General features: G+C 42.4%; 1 protein-coding gene across 1 annotated transcript in view; it reads right to left on the reverse strand.

The window, feature by feature from the left end:
* The window catches only part of LOC124553825 (poly [ADP-ribose] polymerase tankyrase-1-like), a 111,950-nt gene extending 101,343 nt beyond the window's left edge, over positions 1 to 10,607 (reverse strand). The window contains exon 1 of the mRNA XM_047127812.1: positions 10,532 to 10,607. The gene's annotated coding sequence lies outside the window, so the exon portion shown is untranslated. The remainder of the gene's footprint in view (positions 1 to 10,531) is intronic.
* Positions 10,608 to 21,659: the final 11,052 nt, after the last annotated feature.

Consider the following 21,659-nt stretch of genomic DNA (forward strand, 5'->3'; position numbering starts at 1 on the left):
CAAAGATAGCAGTGAATGGTGTGAAGAAGAAGCAAAAATATGGAGGGGAGTAAGGCAAGAATGCCCATTATCGCCATATTTGTTCAACTTATTTATTGAAAAAACCACTAAAAATTGAAAAGAATAACGGGGAACGAATACACTGTATCCATTTTGCAGATGATATAGTAGTAGTACTTGCTGACTCAGTAACGGAAATGGAGTTTATGTTGCTAAAATCTGCCAAAATCCTAAGAGAATTTAATCTAAAAATGAATAAGAAGAAAACAAAAGCCATGGTAGTAGGGAAGACAAAAGAAAATGATAAATGTTGTGTTGGCTGAAGAGCCAACACCGTGTTAGATCACGCAGGCTGGCGTGAGGAGGGAAGAACTATACGTGAGGTCTGGAACGTGACAAGGAATTAGAATTCAGAAAGCGGACGTAGCTAGTTTGATACTTTAATCCATTAATGATGAACGTCGCTCTTGCAGGTACATGATTCACAACATCAATATCAATAGTAAGTGAATATGGCGCCTTGCTAGGTGATAGCAAATGACGTAGCTGAAGGCTGTGCTAAACTGTCGTCTCTGCAAATGAGAGCGTATGTAGGCAGTGAACCATCGCTAGCAAAGTCGGCTGTACAACTGGGGCGAGTGCTAGGGAGTCTCTCTAGACTAGACCTGCCGTGTGGCGGCGCTCGGTCTGCAATCACTGACAGTGGCGACACGCGGGTCCGACGTATACTAACGGACCGCGGCCGATTTAAAGGCTACCACCTAGCAAGTGTGGTGTCTGGCGGTGACACCACAAAGTTAATATTAAACTAGAAGATGTTCTGGAGCAGGTTGGGAACTTCTGTTATTTGGGGAGCACAATCACTGACAACAATAAATGTATCGCAGATATAAAGAGAATAGCCTTGGCAAAGCAAGCTTTCCAAAATAAAAGGAATTTACTAACACACAATCATAAGCCTAGAAAGTAGGAGAAAGTTCGCCAAAACTTTTGTCGGGAGGGTCTTAACACACGGATGTGAAGTGTGGACTCTGGGAAAGGCAGAGAAAAAGAGACGAAGCAATGGGAATGTGGATATGGAGAAGAATGACGAAAACAAACTGGGTAGATAGAAAAAGTAATGAACAGGTCTTAAGAGAAGTGAACGAGAACAGAATGCAGCTAAATTATATAGGAAGAAGAAAATAAAAAATCATAGGGCACATAATCAGACAACCAGTTACTAAAGAATGTATTTGAAGAAAAAGTTTTAGGGAAAAAACAAAGAGGCAGGCAATGAACAACATATTTTAATAACATCAAAGAAGATATGGGGATAAAATCCCATGAAGAATTGAAGAGAATGACAATGGAGAGAAGGACGTGGCTAAATTGACAAGGCAGAGCCTTTAGTTGATGATGATAGGGCGATCATTTTTTTCGGTATATCGCGGGCCGATAACGATATTTGTTTAAATATCGATAATCGGATTCCACAGATCTTTAAAAATATCAGCAGCCGTAGACGTAAATACTGTGAGAAGCCAAAAGGACAGCGGCTACTGCATGAGTGAACTTAGCTTCTGCAGTCCAGGCTGAACCGCACATCTGTCTTGCAAGACATAGTCGTTGTTTTAAAGTATTTACTGCTTTATTTGTTTGCGCTAAGTTTATTTCAATTACAGTGCCATTTTCTATCTGTCTGTGAATAACACGCAATTTCGTTAACCTTCGTTTCTTTTTTTTTTTTTTTTTTTTACAACTATTGACAATAGTGTGTGATTATGCAATACTGCTTACTCTTTTCCACGTCCACAGAACACACATTAGTGCTGTCGCTGTCTGTATTGAGTTGATTGTTATAACTAACAGATGGCGTGATTATGACAGCTATGCTGCCATATTTCGATCGGTAATGTCGTTATAGATCACATTTTTTTATAACTATGGCCTTTTGTTCCGTTTACAAATTTTTTGCACTTTTGACTGCTTTATCTGAAAGAACTCCAGCGGTGTTATATGGTTACAATTTTGTTTTAATTTATTGAGCTATGACTCTCTTGTAAAACAAAGCTGTCAGAAAGCACAAAGGATGGAAAACTGTACTGAAATGCAGGAGTATCTGCAGCGAATTGACGCATGGTGCAGGGAATGGCAATTGAATCTCAATGTAGACAAGTGTAATGTGCTGCGAATACATAGAAAGAAAGATCCTTTATCATTTAGGTACAATATAGCAGGTCAGCAACTGGAAACAGTTAATTCCATAAATTATCTGGGAGTACGCATTAGGAGTGATTGAAAATGAAATGAGCATATCAAGTTGATGGTCGGTAAAGCAGATAACAGACTGAGATTCATTGGAAGAATCCTAAGGAAATACAATCCGAAAACAAAGGAAGTAGGTTACAGCGCGCTTGTTCGCCCACTGCTCGAATACTGCTCAGCAGTGTGGGATCCGTACCAGATAGGGTTGATAGAAGAGATAGAGAAGATCCAGCGGAGAGCAGCGCGCTTCGTTACAGGATCATTTAGTAATCGCGAAAGCGTTACGGAGATGATAGATAAACTCCAGTGGAAGACTCTGCAGGAGAGACGCTCAGTAGCTCGGTACGGGCTTTTGTTGAAGTTTCGAGAACATACCTTCAACCAGGAGTCAAGCAGTATATTGCTCCCTCCTACGTATATCTCGCGAAGAGGCCCTGAGGATAAAATCAGAGAGATTAGAGCCCACACAGAGGCATACCGGCAATCTTTCTTTCCACGAACAATAACGAGACTGAAATAGAAGGGAGAACCGATAGAGGTACTCAAGGTACCCTCCGCCACACACCGTCAGGTGGCTTACGGAATATGGATGTAGATGTAGAAAAACGCCACAACCAGCAAAAAAATCTCGTCTACAACAATGGCTACCAATATATGGCAGCATCAAGTCTTCCGACAGTGCCAGCAACGATCGATGTTTTATGGACGTCAAAAGGAGCTAGATGTACAGTACGCACTACTGTATAATCACCCGGTATTGTCAATTCTTATACATAAGCGGAGCGAGGTGGCGCAGTGGTTAGCACACTGGAATAGGATTAGAGAGGACGACGGTTCAAAGCCGCGTTCGGTCATCCTGATTTAGGTTTTCCGTGATTTCTCTAAATCGCTTCAGTCAAATGCCGCGATGGTTTCTTTGAAAGGGCACTGCCCATCCTTCCCTAATTCAGCGTTGGTCGTAATATTGATGTTTTATTGATAGCTGAATCGATTTTCGATTTCATCTGAGTTTAATGTGTACAGCACCGAAGATCACTATGTGATCGAAAATCGATTCAGCTATCAATAAAACATCAATATTACAACCAACGCTGACCTTCCTTTTAATTTAACGTATATGGTCGTTGTGCACACAGCACTCCATGGCTTCCCTAATTCGTTGGAACCGATGACGTCGCTGTTTGGCCCCCTCTCCCAAGTCAACTAACCAATCACTCTCTTTCTGCTTGAAATCTTTGTTCATGTGATTTTAATTAATTTCATTCACTAATTCCAATTTAATTTCTTTTGTTTTATCATCGTATTTTTTGTCGATGTTATTGCATTCGTTATTTTTATCCCTCACTTTGCTTGCATTTACTTATAATCCCTGCCGGCCGGTGTGGAAGAGCGGTTCTAGGCGCTTGTCTGGAACGGCGCGACCGCTACGGTCGCAGGTTCGAATCCTGCCTCCGGCATAGATGTGGGTGATGTCCTTGGGTTAGTTAGGTTTAAGTAGTTCTAAGTTCTAGGGGACTGATGACGTCAGAAGTTAAGTCCCATAGTGCTCAGAGCCATTCGAATTTGATTCCGCCGCAAAGAAAAACGCCTTTATTTTAATGGTATCGACCCCCAATTCTGCATCATGTCAGTGACTGTCTCTCCCCTATTTCGCGATAGTACAAAATGTGCTGCCCTTCTTTGAACTTTTTCGATGTTCTCCGTTAATCCTACCTGGTAAGGATGCCGCACCGTGCAGCAGTATTCCAAAACAGGGCGGACAAGCGTAGTGTAGGCAGTCTCTTTAGTAGATCTGTTACATTTTCTAAGTGTTCTGTGAATAAAACGCAGTCTTTGGTTCGCCTTCCCCACAATATTTTGTGTGTGTTCGTTCCAGTTTAACATGTTCGTATTTGTAATTCCTAGGCATTTAGTTGAGTTTACGGTCTTTAAGATTATACTGACTTATCGTGTAAGTGGTGTTTATAATGCACGCCTTTCAGCAGTTGTGCGGATGACCTCGAACTTTTCATTATTCAGTGTCAATTGCCAATTTTCGCACTATACAGATATCTTTTGTAAATCGTTTTGCAATTTGTTTTGATCTTCTGGTGGTTCTGTTAGACGATAAACGACAGTACCATCCGCAAACATATTGCCTCCTAAATCGTTTATACAGATGAAACCTTGGGAAACGCCAGAAATGTGTCTTAATTATGACTTCCCGCCAATTACTACGAAGTGTCACCTCTTTGACAGGAAATCGCGAATCCAGTCACGTAACGGACTACATTCCGTAGGTATGCAATTTCAGTACAGCTCGCTTAGTACTTGTAACTTGTACCACGGCAGGAGATCTATAAGCTTCGCGCACGTCCTTGACGTGTCTGCACTGCAAGGGAAACAATAAAACTCCCCCCCCCCCCTCCCCTCACAACCTCTTACCTAATCAACAGTTGCCCGCCTGCCCCTGACGTAACCGGCCAAGTTTACATAGCTCACAGCCGCATTTGCCCACGTCAATTAAAATTAAACACGTCTTAAAATATTACTATCACTGTAATTATTTTTGTTTGTTGCTGAGCAAGAGAGAAGCTTTGAACGTTTGTTGACGTCAAAACTTATCCGTAGTGCATGCAGAAAGGTTTCCAGAATTACTGCAGTCAGTTGCCTTTTGCTTTACCACTCAATTTTTACCGGTTTAGAATCGCCTAGCGATTCCTCATCAGATGGTACACGTTGACTGCACGTTTCACGCACTTGTGGCAGAATATATAAACGTAGCGTGCAAGCATCGATCTCATAATGTGAACAAGTCTCGCCAAATTCAGTGGTTATATGTTTAGGCTATACATTCTGCTACGTGAGTCCCACGAACGTTTGAAACGTGCAGTGAATATGTAGCATCGGATGATGAATCGCTAGGCGATTCGAAACCGATACTGGAAAATAAAAACTGAATAATAAAACACACGGCGACTGGTTGCAATAACTTGTCGAAACCTTTTAGTTGACGTTTATCGTTTCGGTTGTTTGGTGCTAGAGGCATATTATTATAAAATACGGCTGAGAACCGCTTGGCGCATGGATACTTAACTCTTAAATCGGGCGGTAGTTTAGCGACCAATGGTCTATTCTGTTTCATCTTTTCAACTTTGTGCATCGAAACAACCACTTTCTTTCGTTTCGAAGCCGTTTCACTGGCGCACACTCCAAACACAAAACAAAAGAGCAACGCCGACTTAGCTTCTCAACTCTTTAAAGGTGTGTCCACACTTGTTCAGCGCTGCGCGTGCGCGTGAATTTCCAACAGCGCAACAACGCATACGCATTTGAGCTTGCGTAATTTCCTGGAAATGGTGGCCGTGCGCTTTTTAGCACCCGACTGGTGGCTGAGGCCAGTGTGTAATGTGTTGAGGTTATGCTGTGAAACGGATTATGCGAAATAATGTCTGCTGCATGCAAAGGAAGCACAGCTGATTATAATGATTACAATATGGCTCTGAGCACTATGCGACTTAACTTCTGAGGTCATCAGTCCCCTACAACTTAGAACTACTTAAACCTAACTAACCTAAGGACATCACACACATCCATGCCCGAGACAGGATTCGAACCTGCGACCGTAGCGGTCCCAGACTGAAGCGCCTAGAACCGCTCGGCTACAATGGCCGGCAAAGATGATTACAGACAAAGAAGAAAGTTGACCGGAGTGTCCCGTTCTGAAGACTATTTGAACAAAAATTCGAGAACTGTTACCCTGGTCGTCAGGTGTTATATAAAAGGTCTCCGATCAAACTTTTGTAAAGAATAAGATACAGTAAGTTTTGAAGTAGAGAAACTCAAAAGAGAGAAAAAAATTTAGGAAAAGCTTCCGCATATGTGAAAACCGTGGACAAATATTCAATGCTATGGCGACTTAAAAGCACAGCAACTGGGGAGCCTGACATTCAAACAAAAAAGTTTAGCTCCTCAAAAAACTACTAAAAACTGAAATGATGTACACTGAATATGCAAAAACTACAAAACTGAAAAATAAAACCTATATCGTACTAGATTCTGGCTTCAAGGAAACTCCAAAATTTTGCCGTGTGCGAGGATATTTTTCTACATATCGTCCTTTATGATTAATGTTCTGTAAACAAAATGCAATTGACGCATTCAAAGCTAATTAGCCTTCACATAACGGCTACGAACGTCCCTTCAGTATTTTTCAGTTTCAGTAATAAATCGCTGAAATGCTTTGTTTTGTAATGAGGAACAAGCAGCTCGAGGTGGTGTATAAGCCACCACTTACTACTTAACGAAATATCAGTGCCAGCCTTATTGTTGCATTTTCCCAAGCAGAAAATGGTCCAAATGGCTCTGGGCACTCTGGGACTTAACTTCTGAGCCCATCAGTCCCTTAGAACTTAGAACTACTTAAGCCTTACTAACCTCAGGACATCACACACACCCATGCTCGAGGCAGGACTCGATCGTGCGTCTGTAGCGGCCGCGGCTCATGACTGTAGCGGCTAGAACCGCTCGGCCACTCCGGCCGGAGCACAATTCTTTGTGCGTGCCCTTGTGTTCCCGTGCGTCTGCCATTGCGCACGACGAAAGACGCATCCTGTGGACGTACAGGTTGACTACTGTTGAACTATACGGAAAAAGGTACATTAGTTACAAACTACGGCGTGCACACACTTTATTGAACACGTAAACGTCACTACACATATTCGGATTTAGGATACGACATGTTCGATAAGCCTGCCTTCATTGGCGATGATGTGCCGCCGACGAACAGCGAAATTCTGGAAGATTCGCTGAAGTGTCGATGACCTCCTGAATGGCTGTTTAAAGCAATGGTTTTGGGGTTTTCGCTGTACACCTTGTCTCTAATATAACCCACAAAAAGGAGTCGCGAGTGTTCAGATCTGGAGAATATGGCGGCCAAAGCCATGTCAGTGGCCTCTGGGTACCCCAGAGTGAGAATGCGGTCCCCAAAGTGCTCCTCCAGGACATCAAACACTCTCCTGCTTCGATGGGGTCAAGCATGAACCATATCTTGTCGAAATCAGGGTCACTTTGGATGTTGTTGTTGTGGTCTTCAGCCCAGAGACTGGTTTGATGCAGCTCTCCATGCTACTCTATCCTGTGCAAGCTTCTCCATCTCCCATACCTACCGGAACCTACATCCTTCTGAATCTGCTTAGTGCATTCATCTCTTGGTCTCCCTCTACGATTTTTACCCTCCACACTCCCCTCCAATACTAAATTGGTGATCCCTTGATGCCTCAGAACATGTCCTACCAACCGATCTCTTCTTCTAGTCAAGTTGTGCCACAAATTTCTCTTCTCGCTAATTCTGTTCAATACCTCCTCAATAGTTGTGTGATCTACGCATCTAATCTTCAGCATCCTTCTGTAGCACCACATTTCGAAAACTTCTATTCTCTTCTTGTCCAAACTATTTATCGTCCACGTTTCACTTCCATACATGGCTACATTCCATACAAATACTTTCAGAAACGACTTCCTGACATTTAAATCTATACTCGTTGTTAACAAATATCTCTTCAGAAACGCTTTCCTTGCCAGTCTACATTTTATATCCTCTCTACTTCGACCATTATCAGTTATTTTTGCTCCCCAAATAGCAAAACTCATTTACTACTTTAAGCGTCGCAATACCTAATCTAATTCCCGCAGCATCACCCGACTTCACTTTGGATAATGGGGATGAAATCATATTCCAAAACCTTCACGTACCGTTCGGTAGTGACCTTGCCATGAGGGAATACCGCACCGATTATTCCGCGGCTGGACATCGCACACCACACAGTCACCAGCCGAGAGTGAAGAGACTTGTCGATCGCGAAATGCGGATTCTCGGTCCCCGAAAAGCGCCAGTTTTGCTGATTGACGGAGCGATCCAAATGAAAGTCGGCTTCGTCCCTAAGCCAAACCGTACGGCGCATACAATTCCCACCACGGCCCGCGCAGCTTGAACGTCCGAACGCAAAGCGTTCAGAAGTTATGACGATTTTACTTACAAGCGAACCTCCCCATCGCAACCCCCTCAGATTTAGTTATAAGTTGGCACAGTGGATAGGCCTTGAAAAACAGGAAAAACAGGAAGAAGTTGTGCGGAACTATGAAAAAATAAGCAAAATATACAAACTGAGTAGTCCATGCGCAACATAGGCAACATCAACGATAATGTGAACCCAGGAAAGCCGTGGTCCCGTGGTTTAGCGTGAGCAGCTGCCGAAAGAGAGGTTCTCGGTTCAAGTCTTCCCTCGAGCGAAAAGTTTACTGTCTTTATTTTCTCAAAGTTATGATCTGTCCGTTCGTTCATTGACGTTTCTGTTCACTGTAATAAGTTTAGTGTGTGTTTTGCGACCGCACCGCAAAACCGTGCGATTAGTAGACGAAAGGACGTGCCTCTCAAATATTCATTGACCTCCTTATTGAAGTCGGGAGCTACATTTGCTGGGTTCATATTGCCAACGGAATACATCTCCCGTATTTAATGCACTCTCGTCCAGAGTAGCGAACAGTCAACTGCCAGCCAGGGAGCCTCGTTAGCAGGAATACTCTCTCTTCCGTGCGCTGTAGTCGACTGACGTCGTGTGTTTCGACGTTTGTTTAGGTGCAGCGTCCCCATACTACGGCGCAGTTACCTCGCATCGGACGCACAGATAATTGTCTGAAAATAAAAAATTAAACTTTTCACTCGAGGAAAGACTTGAACCAAAGACCTCTCGTTCCGCAGCTGCTCACGCTAACCACGGGACCACGGCGCTCCTGACTTTACACTATCCTCGATTGACCTGTGTTCAGTTTTTCAAGGCCTATCCACTGTGCCAACTTGTAACTAAATCTGAGGGGCGTGCGCGATGGGGAGGTTCAATAATTACCAGCCTGTACCTTGAGGAACAGGTCCACACTGACTAGTAGTCGATAGCTCGAAACGTGGAACCGGGTATCTCTATACAGCATCCGGTGTCAACAAATACGTCGTAAATGCGAACATTTGTAGGTTAGGCTTTACCGTGACTGTCAGTGACATTAAATGAAACAACAAGTTTACTGTTACCAGTCACAACATGATTCCATAACCAAAAAAGTCAAAGAGTACACCGAGTTCATCGTACAGAAAACGAAAGCTACACAGAAGAAAAAACTGGCCAATCTTATAAAGCAACAATTACCTCCCAAACCAAACAGCCAAAAGAAGCACACATTCTACACACCTTTCCTCAACAACACAAACATGATATTCACTGCAGAAGAAGAGGCTGTACTCTGCAAAGGCTTAAAACACAATGTTCAAGCTCCGCTGGACCAAAAGAACCGAGAGAAGTTCATCACTTGTGTCTCACAGATCTCGACCATCGCCCTTAAGAAGCAAACTGACAGAATATCAGCCTGCCACAAAATTAACGAAATCATTGAAAAGGAAATCGCAAAACCATTCCCAGCATACAAAAAAAGAGAAGAAGCCCTTACACGTACCATTAAGACTAAATTAAACACGAATAATGCAATAATTGTAAAAGCTGACAAGGGCAACAACTGTTGTAATGCACAGAACAACATACATAGAAAAAACTCTAGACTTCTTCCAAACCAGCAACATAACTGAAATACATAAAGATCCAACAGCCAGAATACAAAAGGAAATTAAACACATTTCGAACAACATTAACTTTCTACTCACCATCCAAGAAGCAAGAAACATTGTAACAATGAGCCCACAAACACCTTGTCTTAGGTCACAACCTAAGATACAGAAAAATGGGACCCCCATCAGGCCCATAGTGAACTGTAGGAACATCCCAACATTCGAGCTCAATAAAATACTCTTCAGAATTCTCAAACAAGCGTACACATTCAATAATGAGAGAACACTTAAAAACACAGCAGAATCCACACAATATGTCAAAAACATACAAGTACCTGATGGAGCCACACTTGCCTCGTTTGACACACAAAACCTTTATTCCTCTGTGCCACTAGATCCCACACTAGAAACAATCAATGCCAACCTACATAAACACAAAAAAATCCCTTCAACTCACATTAAAGTAAAACGGTGACTGGTAACAGTAAACTACTTTTTTCATTTAATTAAATATATCATACCCTATCGACGGTAAACATATTTGCGAGTTAGAAAGGAAACACAAAAGAATCCGGATTAATGACGACCGGACAAACAAGGATCCCGTGTAGTTTGATATACCACTTAGTGATTCCATGCCTCATAGTACATCCGCGGAGAGAAGCGAGTCACGTGCCGGCTGACAGCTCCTACCTGCTGTGTACGCGGCAGCTCTGCTGCGGAGGATGAAGCGCGGACCTTCTGCAACTCTTCAGCGGCGCGGTCAGCGAGCGACTGATCGTTGTCCAGGCGGGAGGGGCCGCAGCTCCGACGTCACGTGACTCCCCTCCCTCCCCCATCCCTACCCCCACCACTCTCCCTGGAGGGCAGTGCAGAAAGCGCGAGCAGTGCGACCTTTCCGCTTCGTGCAGCTTTTTTCCTGGAAGTGAGCCGCCTACCCCACACTTCTTTCCACAGAACGCTGCGTACCGAATAAACAGTTCTGCCCACCATTGCCCTAGACATCCGCTCCCGTCTTCCTTGTGACGACACGGCCGACTTGTCGCGCTGCCGACAATACACGCAGGTGAACAAACATTTTACGTCAGCAGCCGGTACGGCAGTCTTTCTTACAAGGGAAACTCCCCATAGCACCCCTCCCCCCCCCCCATTTAGCGGCAACATAACCCAGTGGACAACTCGTCAAAACCTGAACACAGATGTAAGTATGAAAACGGGAAGAAAGCGTGCTGAACTGTGAGAAAACAAAAAAAAAGCAAAATGGAAACCGTGAACAGTATATATTCACAACATTATGTACCGTCCGTCCGGTCACTGAAATGTCCCCCCCCTCTCTTATATATATATATATATATATATATATATATATATATATATATAAGATGACATTCAAGACAGAAAATTATTTAGGCAAAAAATTCATGACTGGGTAGTTGGTCAAGCTGAAAAACCAAAGAAAACTGGAACCACATGGTATGATGAAAGGAAAAGAGCTCATTCCGAGAGAATGAAAACAATTTGGGCAGAGAGAAAGTCTAAAAGAAAATAACTGAATGCCCCGTGATTGTACTTCGCGTGGTCCAGTAGGGCCCAAACGTATATATATATATATATATATATATATATATATATATATATATATACACGTGTGTACGTGTACATCACCCCTCACGGTAATGTACATGTACGTCAGTGAAAGAGACCAATAAAAAGGTGTTAGCATGTGGACGTAATGTGCTGTTCCAGTCTCTTCTGTACCCAAGGTCCATCACCGTTCCCTTTGGATCCCTACGTAATTCGGTGCTCTCCGATACACACGATCGAACAGCGGAGGAGTGGTACTCAAGCGTCAACTTTAGGTTACAATATCTCCGGATGTAATTAACATTTTACAATGCAACAAACGGCACTGATTACGTACTTGTTTATATGTTCAGATGTGCTAACAAAACTAACGGGGTTCCATTTAAAAAAACCGTAGGTTTGTGTTAAAAAACATACTTCCGTGCATTTTTTTATGGTTTGTATTAAACAATTACACTAGCCCCTCTCCTCACGTTCGGTCTGTGGAATCGATTCGTCAGTATTTGATGTGGTTTACGAAATATATCAAACGGTAATGTTAAGTGACTCACCCTGTATATATATATATATATATATATATATATATATATATATATATATATATATATGTTTTACCCTTAAAAAGCGCAGTTGGGCCAACCTGAAAGGCCAATTCCTTTTGCTGGCTTCCACGCTGCCCAAACTATATATATATATATATATATATATATATATATATATATAGGGTGTTACAAAAAGGTACGGCCAAACTTTCAGGAAATATTCCTCACACACAAATAAAGAAAAGATGTTATGTGGACATGTGTCCGGAAACGCTTAATTTCCATGTTAGAGCTCATTTTAGTTTCGTCAGTATGTACTGTACTTCCTCGATTCACCACCATGATTTCATACGGGATACTCCACCTCTGCTGCTAGAACGTGTGCCTTTACAAGTACGACACAACATGTGGTTCATGCACGATGGAGCTCCTGCACATTTCAGTCGAAGTGTTCGTACGCTTCTCGACAACAGATTCGGTGACCGATGGATTGGTAGAGGCGGACCAATTCCATGGCCTCCACGCTCTCCTGACCTCAACCCTCTTGACTTTCATTTATGGGGGCATTTGGAAGCTCTTGTCTACGCAACCCCGGTACCAAATGTAGAGACTCTTCGTGCTCGTATTGTGGACGGCTGTGATACAATACGCCATTCTCCAGTTCTGCATCAGCGCATCAGGGATTCCATGCGACGGAGGGTGGGTGCATGTATCCTCGCTAACGTAGGACATTTTGAACATTTCCTGTAACAATCTGTTTGAAGTCACGCTGGTACGTTCTGTTGCTGTGTGTTTGCATTCCATGATTAATGTGATTTGAAGAGAAGTAATAAAATGAGCTCTAACATGGAAAGTAAGCGTTTCCGGACACATGTCCACATAACATATTTTCTTTCTTTGTGTGTGAGGAATGTTTCCTGAAAGTTTGGCCGTACCTTTTTGTAACACCCTGTATATATACACTTGCCATTAAAATTGCTACACCACGAAGATGACGTGCTACAGACGCGAAATTTAACCGACAGGAAGAAGATGCTGTGATATTCAAATCATTAGTTTTTCAGACCATTCACACAAGGTTGGCGCCGGTGGCGACACCTACAACGTGCTGACACGAGGAAAGTTTACAACCGATTTCTCATTCACAAACAGCAGTTGAACGCGTACCATCACCTTACCGACTTTGATAAAGATCTGATTGTAGACTATCGCGATTGAGGTTTATCGTATCGCGACATTGCTGCTCACGTTGGTCGAGATCCAATGACTGTAGGCAGAATATGGAATCGGTGGGTTCAGGAGGGTAATACGGAACGCCGTGCTGGATCCCAACGGCCTCGTATCACTAGCAGTCGAGATGACAGGCATCTTATCCGCATGGCTGTAACGGATCGTGCAGCCACGTCTCGATCCCTGAGTCAACAGATGGGGACGTTTGCAAGACAACAACCATCTGCACGAACAGTTCGACGACGTTTGCAGAAGCACGGACTATCAGCTCGGAGACCGTGGCTGCGGTTGCCCTTGAAACTGCATCACACAAAATGGTTCAAATGCCTCTGAGCACTATGAGGTCATCAGTCTCCTAGGACTTAGAAATACTTAAACCTAGCTAACCTAAGGACATCACACACATCCATGCCCGAGGCAGGATTCGAACCTGCGACAGTAGCGGCAGCGCAGTTCCAGACTATAGCGCCTAGAACCGGGCGGCCGCCTGCGACGGTGTACTCAACGAGGGACCTGGGTGCACGAATGGCAGAAAGGTGATTTTTTTCGGATGAATCCAGGTTCTGTTTACAGCATCGTGATGGTCGCATCCGTGTTTGGCGACATCGCGGTGAGCGCACATTGGAAGCGTGTATTCGTCATCGCCATACTGGCGTATCACCCGGCGTGCTGGTATGGGGTGCCATTGGTTACACGTCTCGGTCACCTCTTGTTCGCACTGACGGCACTTTGAACAGTGGACGTTACATTTCAGATGTGTTACGACCCGTGGCTCTACCCTTCATTCGATCCCTGCGAAACCCTACATTTCAGCAGGATAATGCACGACCGTATGTTGCAGGTCCTGTACGGGCCTTTCTGGATACAGAAAATGTTCGACTGCTGCCCTGGCCAGCACATTCTCCTGATCTCTCACCAATTGAAAACGTCTGGTCAATGGTGGCCGAGCAACTGGCTCGTCACAATACGCCAGTCACTACTCTTAATGAACTGTGGTATCGTGTTGAAGCTGCATGGGCAGCTGTACCTGTACACGCCATCCGAGCTCTGTTTGACTCAATACCCAGGCGTATCAAGGCCGTTATTACGGCCAGAGGTGGTTGTTCCGGGTACTGATTTCTCAGGATCTATGCACCCAAATTGCGTGAAAATGTAATCACATGTCAGTTCTAGTATAATATATTTGTCCAATGAATACCTGTTTATCATCTGCATTTCTTCTTGGTGTAGCAATTTTAATGGCCAGTAGGGTATATATGATAAGTATGTCTGTAATTTTACATCTTCTCCTTTTTACATCAGTTTTGTCTAATGGTAACGTAGGATAAGTATTCTCTTTGTTACATTCGTTTAAAGTTTCTTCATTTATAACTGACATTAGGTGATCCAGAATCGATTACTGCTGAAAATGTGGATGATCCAATCTTTACTTCAATAACAGGGTGGGAAATGGTTTTTTGTGTAACTGGTTTTTCATGTAAAAGTGTTTCTCGGATGACGTCAAAAGTAATAACATTTTCGTGAACAAGATTCTGTGTATCGAAAGTATCGCTTACGTTGCTGGAAGATGCAACCTGTACTGTATCTAGTCAGATTCTACTGACGTGCTGTTATTTTCTGGAGGATGCTGTGGCATTTCGACTATTTGTACTGTTCTGTTATTTCGTCCTGACATATTAGGTTGGGGATGATATCGACTGTCTGGTTCATTCATGATAATCTGTTGTTGTGGATGATTCTGCTGCTGATAAGACCGACTGTTATTAAACCGCGCTGAAAATTGTGCTCATTACTTTTACGTCTGTCATGATAAGTCATTGCTATACTGCGCATTGCGATAGGAGTTGTCGGCCGGGGTGGCCGAGCGGTTCTAGGCGCTACAGTCTGGAACCGCGCGACCACTACGGTCGCAGGTTCGAATCCTGCCTCGGGCATGGATGTGTGTGATGTCCTTAGGTTAGTTGGGTTTAAGTAGTTCTAAGTTCTAGGGGACTGATTACCTCAGAAGTTAACTCCCATAGTGCTCAGAGCCATTTGAACCATTTGATAGGAGTTGAAATGCTTTGTCTTCTGTACTTATTGATTTCCTTGTTTCTGTGCGTTACTGTTTCGCGGAGCCGACGCTATACGCGTAGACGGCGAAACATTAAAGTTTGGTTGACCTTTCACATTACATTGTTGGTTAGGTATACCAAGTGGCTGGAAAAAAGTACAAATAGTCGAAGTGCCATAGCATCCTCTTGCAAGTAACAGCACGTCAGAAAGAATTCGACTAGATACAGTACAGGTTGCATCTTCCATCAAGTAAGCAATATTTTTGATACACAGAATCTTGTTCAGGAAAATGTTATTACTTTTGACGACATCCGAGACACACTTTTACATGAAAAACCAGTTACACAGAAAACCATTTCCCAACCTGTTATTGAAGCAAAGATTGGATCATCCACATTTTCAGCAGTAATCGATTCTGGATCACTTACGTGAGTTATAAATCAAGAAACTTTCAATGAATGTATTAAAGAACACCTATCCTATATTACCGCTAGGCAAAACTGAAGTAAAAGGAGCAGTATGTGGTAAAGGAGTAGATGTAAAATTACAGACACACTTATCATTTTGTATTGCACGTCATACGTTCCACACAAATTTTTGGATTGTTCCCTCATTGACAACAGACGTTATTTTAGGCACGAATTTTTTGGTACAACATGAGGCAATTATTGACTTTCAAAGTTCCTATTTGATGTTAAAGGATGAAAAAGTACAACTGGCATTAGAATTTCAGCACGCTCTATCAGCAGAAGAGCAGGCGATTAATCGGACAGAGGTCATTTCTGCATCGCGTAACATAGAATGTCACTCCACATTGTTCACAGATACGTATGTACACAACTACAATAGACCAGGTCAAGCCGACTATGACGTTATGCAAATGATTTCTGATAAAGTAAAACGGAGCAACGCAAATACAGATGATGAAGGTACAGAGCCACGCAAAATTATTTTACAGGAAGCTCCAATTTTTGACAACATTCCTGGTACTACGTCCGGTTTTATGTATGAATTTCGAGTTAAACAGCACGACACGTTTAAAGCCAAACATTATCCTATTCCATATATCCACAGAGAACAAGTCAAGAAAGAATTGCAAGCTATGCTTGACCAAGGAATTATTGAACCGGCAATTAGCCCGTACGTAAACCCGCTCCATATTGTTAAGAAAAAGGACGGCTCACTTCGCCTCGTACTTGATTCGCGTCATGTCAACGACATGATTATTAATGAAACAGATCGTCCACAGACACTAGAAGAACTTCTACAGAAATTCCACATTAGATTTAAAATCGGGACTTTGGCATATTTGACGTTACGCGTCTCACTGCGCGTGACCTTGATTCGGACTTAGACGGAACTACACTTCCGACAGGACTTAAAGACAGAGCCGGCCGCGGTGGTCTAGCGGTTCTAGGCGCTCAGTCCGGAACCGCGCGACTGCTACGGTCGCAGGTGCGAATCCTGCATCAGGCATGGATGTGTGTGATGTCCTTAGGTTAGTTAGGTTCAAGCAGTTCTAAGTTCCAGGGGACTGATGACCTCAAATGTAAAGTCCCATAGTGCTCAGGGCCATTCGAACCATTTTTAGCCTTAAAGACAGAATCATAACGTTTCCTCATCGCAGAAGCTAACTGGTCTGAACATAATTTGATTTCTGAACATAATTTGATTCTTGAACAACTGTTGCAAACTTTTCATGCACAAGGACTCACAGTTAATCTTAGCAAATCGCACTTTGGCAAAACGTCCATAAAATTTCTTGGACATGTAATTTCAGCAGAAGGCATTGCGCCTGACCCGGAAAAACTTCCAGCTATACGTGACATTACTGTTCCTTCGACGAAGAAACAACTACGCAGCATTTTGGGTTTAGTTAACTTTTTCCGTAAATTTATTCATTACTCTGCTTTAGACACCCCTAGATTATGCCAGCTGACGGGTAAAAACGCTATTTGGTCCTGGGATAGCCAAGCGCAATTTGAGTTTGTTAATCTGAAACATGCCTTGTTGAACGCACCACTTTTATCACACCCAGATCCCACCAGAAATTTTTCCATTGCCACCGACAGTTCTAACACCGCTTTAGGCGTGTACAATTTTCAGGAAATTGAAGAAGACGGTACGACAGTAATTAAAAGCATCGCCTTTGCAAGTCGCATTCTGTCACCTGCTGAATGCAATTATTCTGTTACAGAGCTTGAATCATTATGTGTTGAATGGGCATTTACCAGATACACGCATTTTCTTTATGGAAGGCATACTACCATTTATGCAGATCATAGAGCTATACAGTTTTTACTTTCCGCTAAATTTACACATGACAGGTTAAGCAGATGGAAACTTTATTTAAAGGAATTTAATTTTACGATTGTTCACATTACCGGTACACAAAATACTGTAGCAGACGCACTATCCCCTTCTCTCAGCAACAATCAGCAAGACATCGCAACTGAGTTTTGCCAAGCAAATTTTAGCCTCATGTATATTCAACAAGTTGCATTTGAAAATTTCATTTCGTCGTCATCACGAGACGTAGCACAAGAGCAGAGCAAAGACAACGTATGGAAAGAAATTAAACACCTTTGGCAAGATAGGAATAACGTTACCATTAGAAACATTTATACTGTACGCAACAACATTCTGTTTCGCCGCTCTCACCCTGACAGCAACAACTGGTTATGATGCACTCCTGACGAGCTTGTTAACAAATTAATCTGGTATACTCATTTAAGTTATGCACATTATGGAGCCAGAAAATGTTTTCTTACACTGAGAGAGAACTGTTATTTTGCCAACATGGAGAAACGTAATCGACGAGTTTTAGCGTCATGTAAAATCTGCCAGAAAGCTAAATCAGACACGACTTCACATATTCCCCCGTTACATCCCATTGTACCCATTAAATTGTGACATATGGCTGCTGTAGACATTTTTCGGCCGATTCCCAGACCTAATAGAGGTTTTTGCTACATCTTTGTCGCTGTTGAACTCACTTCGAAATTTGTTACCTTCACTCCGTTACGCAAAGCTACTGCTAAATCTATTTCGAATGCATTTGTAAAACATTTTCTATTTCATGTAGGGCATGTATTGAAAGTAATTTCCGACAATGGACCACAATTTCTATCTGCGATATGGACACGTATGTTACGAGCTAGGAACATTTCTCCGATCTACCAGGTACCATGCTTCTTCGAAACCTTTCTGAACGATTGATGAAAGAAATTGGTAAACTATGTATAATATACTGCCATAAAAGACATATTGATTGGGACACACACATACTATCATTCCAGGATGTAATTAGCTCGATACCAAATGAATCTACTATGCTATCTCCGACTGTTATATTGAAAAATGTTGAATCACCCAAGAAAATTAAAGAATCAGTATATTTTCCTACATCTCGTCGACTACGCCACCATGAAATAATTAACATTGCACTCAACAACATCAAACGTGCCTCAGAGCGCCGGAGAAGACAACAAAAACAGGTTTGTACACGCCGTGACTTTCACGTTGGACAGAAGATATTAGTACGCACACACTACTTATACAACAGAGCAAAGAGTAGACGCAGTAAATTTGAGCTTCAATACGCTGGTCCATATAAAATTCGCAGCATTTCTCACGCCAATGTAGTACATGTCGCAATTTTGAGAACCAGAAAAACCAAGGGCAATCACTATATTTCCAATATTAAATCCTTTATTGAATAAACATACTTTATGACTTATGACACTGTAATGCCATTTCCAGATATTTATATGACCACTTACTGATGGTGATTATATTTTTTCTTGACAAGTGCCCGGCAAGGTAAGGTTAGCCGGTTACTTTTCTTGTCGTTATGTATCAGACCGTGCACATTTTCCATTTTTTTATGTATATAAGATCGTTTTCCTATCGAATGTAGAATTTACTCTGTATGCACTATGAAATATATATAACATACACCAGTTGAATTTGACATTTTGCCTTATGATATCCCAATATCTTGACTATTCTACATTTTTTTGCTACTACGTTATGATATTGTGTGTACATTTTGAAACGTCCCCTTAGAAAAATTATACATGACTGTGCTTAAACTGACACAGAATATTTTTTAGCGCAACGCAATCTGACTTTCAATAATCCCTACAAAAGAATGGCCCTGACTAAATTAACCTATACCTCCCATGAATCACTTACCTCACAAAAATCTTGGTTACTCGAACTACTGCAATACAGCGAGCGCCACTACTGCCAGCTAAATAAAAGATTCAAACTACGGAAGGCACTAACTACTGATAGGCATAGTTAGCAAATGAAAGATTTTAATAGAGAACAAACAATGTATTTACCTTAATAGTCATAATATATATAGCAGTTCATGACATCCAGTCTTACAAATTTCAAAACTCCGCCATCTCTCTCCCCACATCCACCACTGCTGGCGGCTCACCTCCAACTGCGCAACGCTATGCGCTGTTCACATCCAGCTGCCCAACACTACAATGGCAGACAACAATGCAAACTAGCCACAGACTGCACACAGCACAGCCAGTGATTTTCATACAGAGCGCTACGTGGCGTTACCAATTTAAAAACCTAAACAGCCTACTTACAATTTGTACACTTGAAAACTGTCTATGATTTTGACCAATTACGTTTTCTGTCATCCTATGCTGTACGCTTAGTCATATCACTAGAAACCAGTTTTCATTTAATGGGTATATGATTTAAATGCAAGATATTCATCATTTTCAGAAAGCAATACCGTGTAAAAGAAATAAATTAAACAACCACAGTGGTTTACTAAGAAATAGAAATGTCCCCATCGGAATGAACGAAAGAAAATGATCAGTTGACTTGTCGCCTTGTCATCAAACGTTTGCGCTCCCCATTCGAAAGCCACTTCCTTTTGGCTGCTAATAGAGTAGTTCTGCAGAATCAACTTTCATTATAGGTCCCTACCTTACATCTCGCTGTTGCAAATGGACGTTACACCACGACACAGAGACAAACTTGAATACATCAAACAATTAAAAAAAAATCGCCTTTGGGAGTTTGGAACACAGCTCACCTTCTTGGCAGTCACGCACCATAACCACTTAACTACGACGCCATTGCCGTTGCTAGCTGCTCCATGTTGTACTTCCTAGTCTTGGACAGTTTATTGTCTCTATTATGCATTTCTCTTTCACAGTCCAGTATACCTCCTCCTGTTTTCGTGCTTGATCAGTGTTCTCTTACCACTAAATCTGTGGGGGAGGGGGGGGGGGGGGCGCGATGGGCAGATTTCCTTGTTAGACCATTCATTTCCCCCGAGTACAATCGCCCATTAGCTAGTACCCCCCCCCCCTCTCACCCAAATTATCACCATCCTTAGCACTTAATTGAACTGTAGAATGAAACACTTTTCTTTGAACACTTTCATTTTTAAAATTATGAAACATGAATGATATTTAGTTTTTGTGTGTATGTTGGTGGAGGGGGAAGGGAGGGGGGGGGATGTTAGAACGAATGACGAAGGAATCTGTGGAGCATCGCAAGTGCTAGCCGCAACTCTTTCTCAGATAACAAAGTTAAGTATCCACAGTGGTGGTAGAGCTGCTCGGAGTGGCCGCGCGGTTTGAGGCGCCATGTCATGGATTGCGCGGCCACTCCCGCCTGAGGTTCGACTCCTCCCTCGGGCATGAGTGTGTGTGTTGTTCTTAGCACAAGTTAGTTTAAGTAGTGTGTAAGTCTAGGGACCGATGACCTCAGCAGTTTGGTCCCTTAGGAATTCACACACACTTTTTTTATGATAGACACTTGTTACAGAACAAACTTCCCCTGCGTTACTTCTCTCCATTGCAACACTTACTTAACGTGCACACTGCAACCCCATTTAAAATCAACCAAGTTCAGATGTGGGCACTATACTTACCGTTCGTAAATCGCTCGATTGCTGCAACTCCTTAACTCTGAACTGGCAGATATCTGAAGACTTCAGACTGTTGATGCTTCGTGTCTGACCACAGCCACTAATAGGAATAATAATAATAATCATACTGTGCACAGAACTATAGTAGTCCTTATCTACTTACTGCTGTGTCATGTTGTCAAATAATACTTTCATCTGTTTCGACGAGACTATTGAAGCAATTTCTGGACTAATGCAGGTACAATCTACAATTTGGAGAAGACATTTTCGTGAAATATTTAGCATTTGTTGCGTATATCTCTCAGTTTTATCATCAGCGATGTATGGAACAAAGCACAAGATATGTATGTAGTGGGTGGACTATTTGAGTAACCTGCAACCTCCAAAGCATTAATGCTACTAATTGACAAAAAGTAATAATTGATAACTCCTATATTATGTGATCAAAAGTATCCGGGCACCTGGCTGAAAAAGACTTACAAATTCGTGGCGCCCT

Source organism: Schistocerca americana, chromosome 11, assembly GCF_021461395.2.
Source record: "Schistocerca americana isolate TAMUIC-IGC-003095 chromosome 11, iqSchAmer2.1, whole genome shotgun sequence".
NCBI lineage: Eukaryota > Metazoa > Arthropoda > Insecta > Orthoptera > Acrididae > Schistocerca > Schistocerca americana.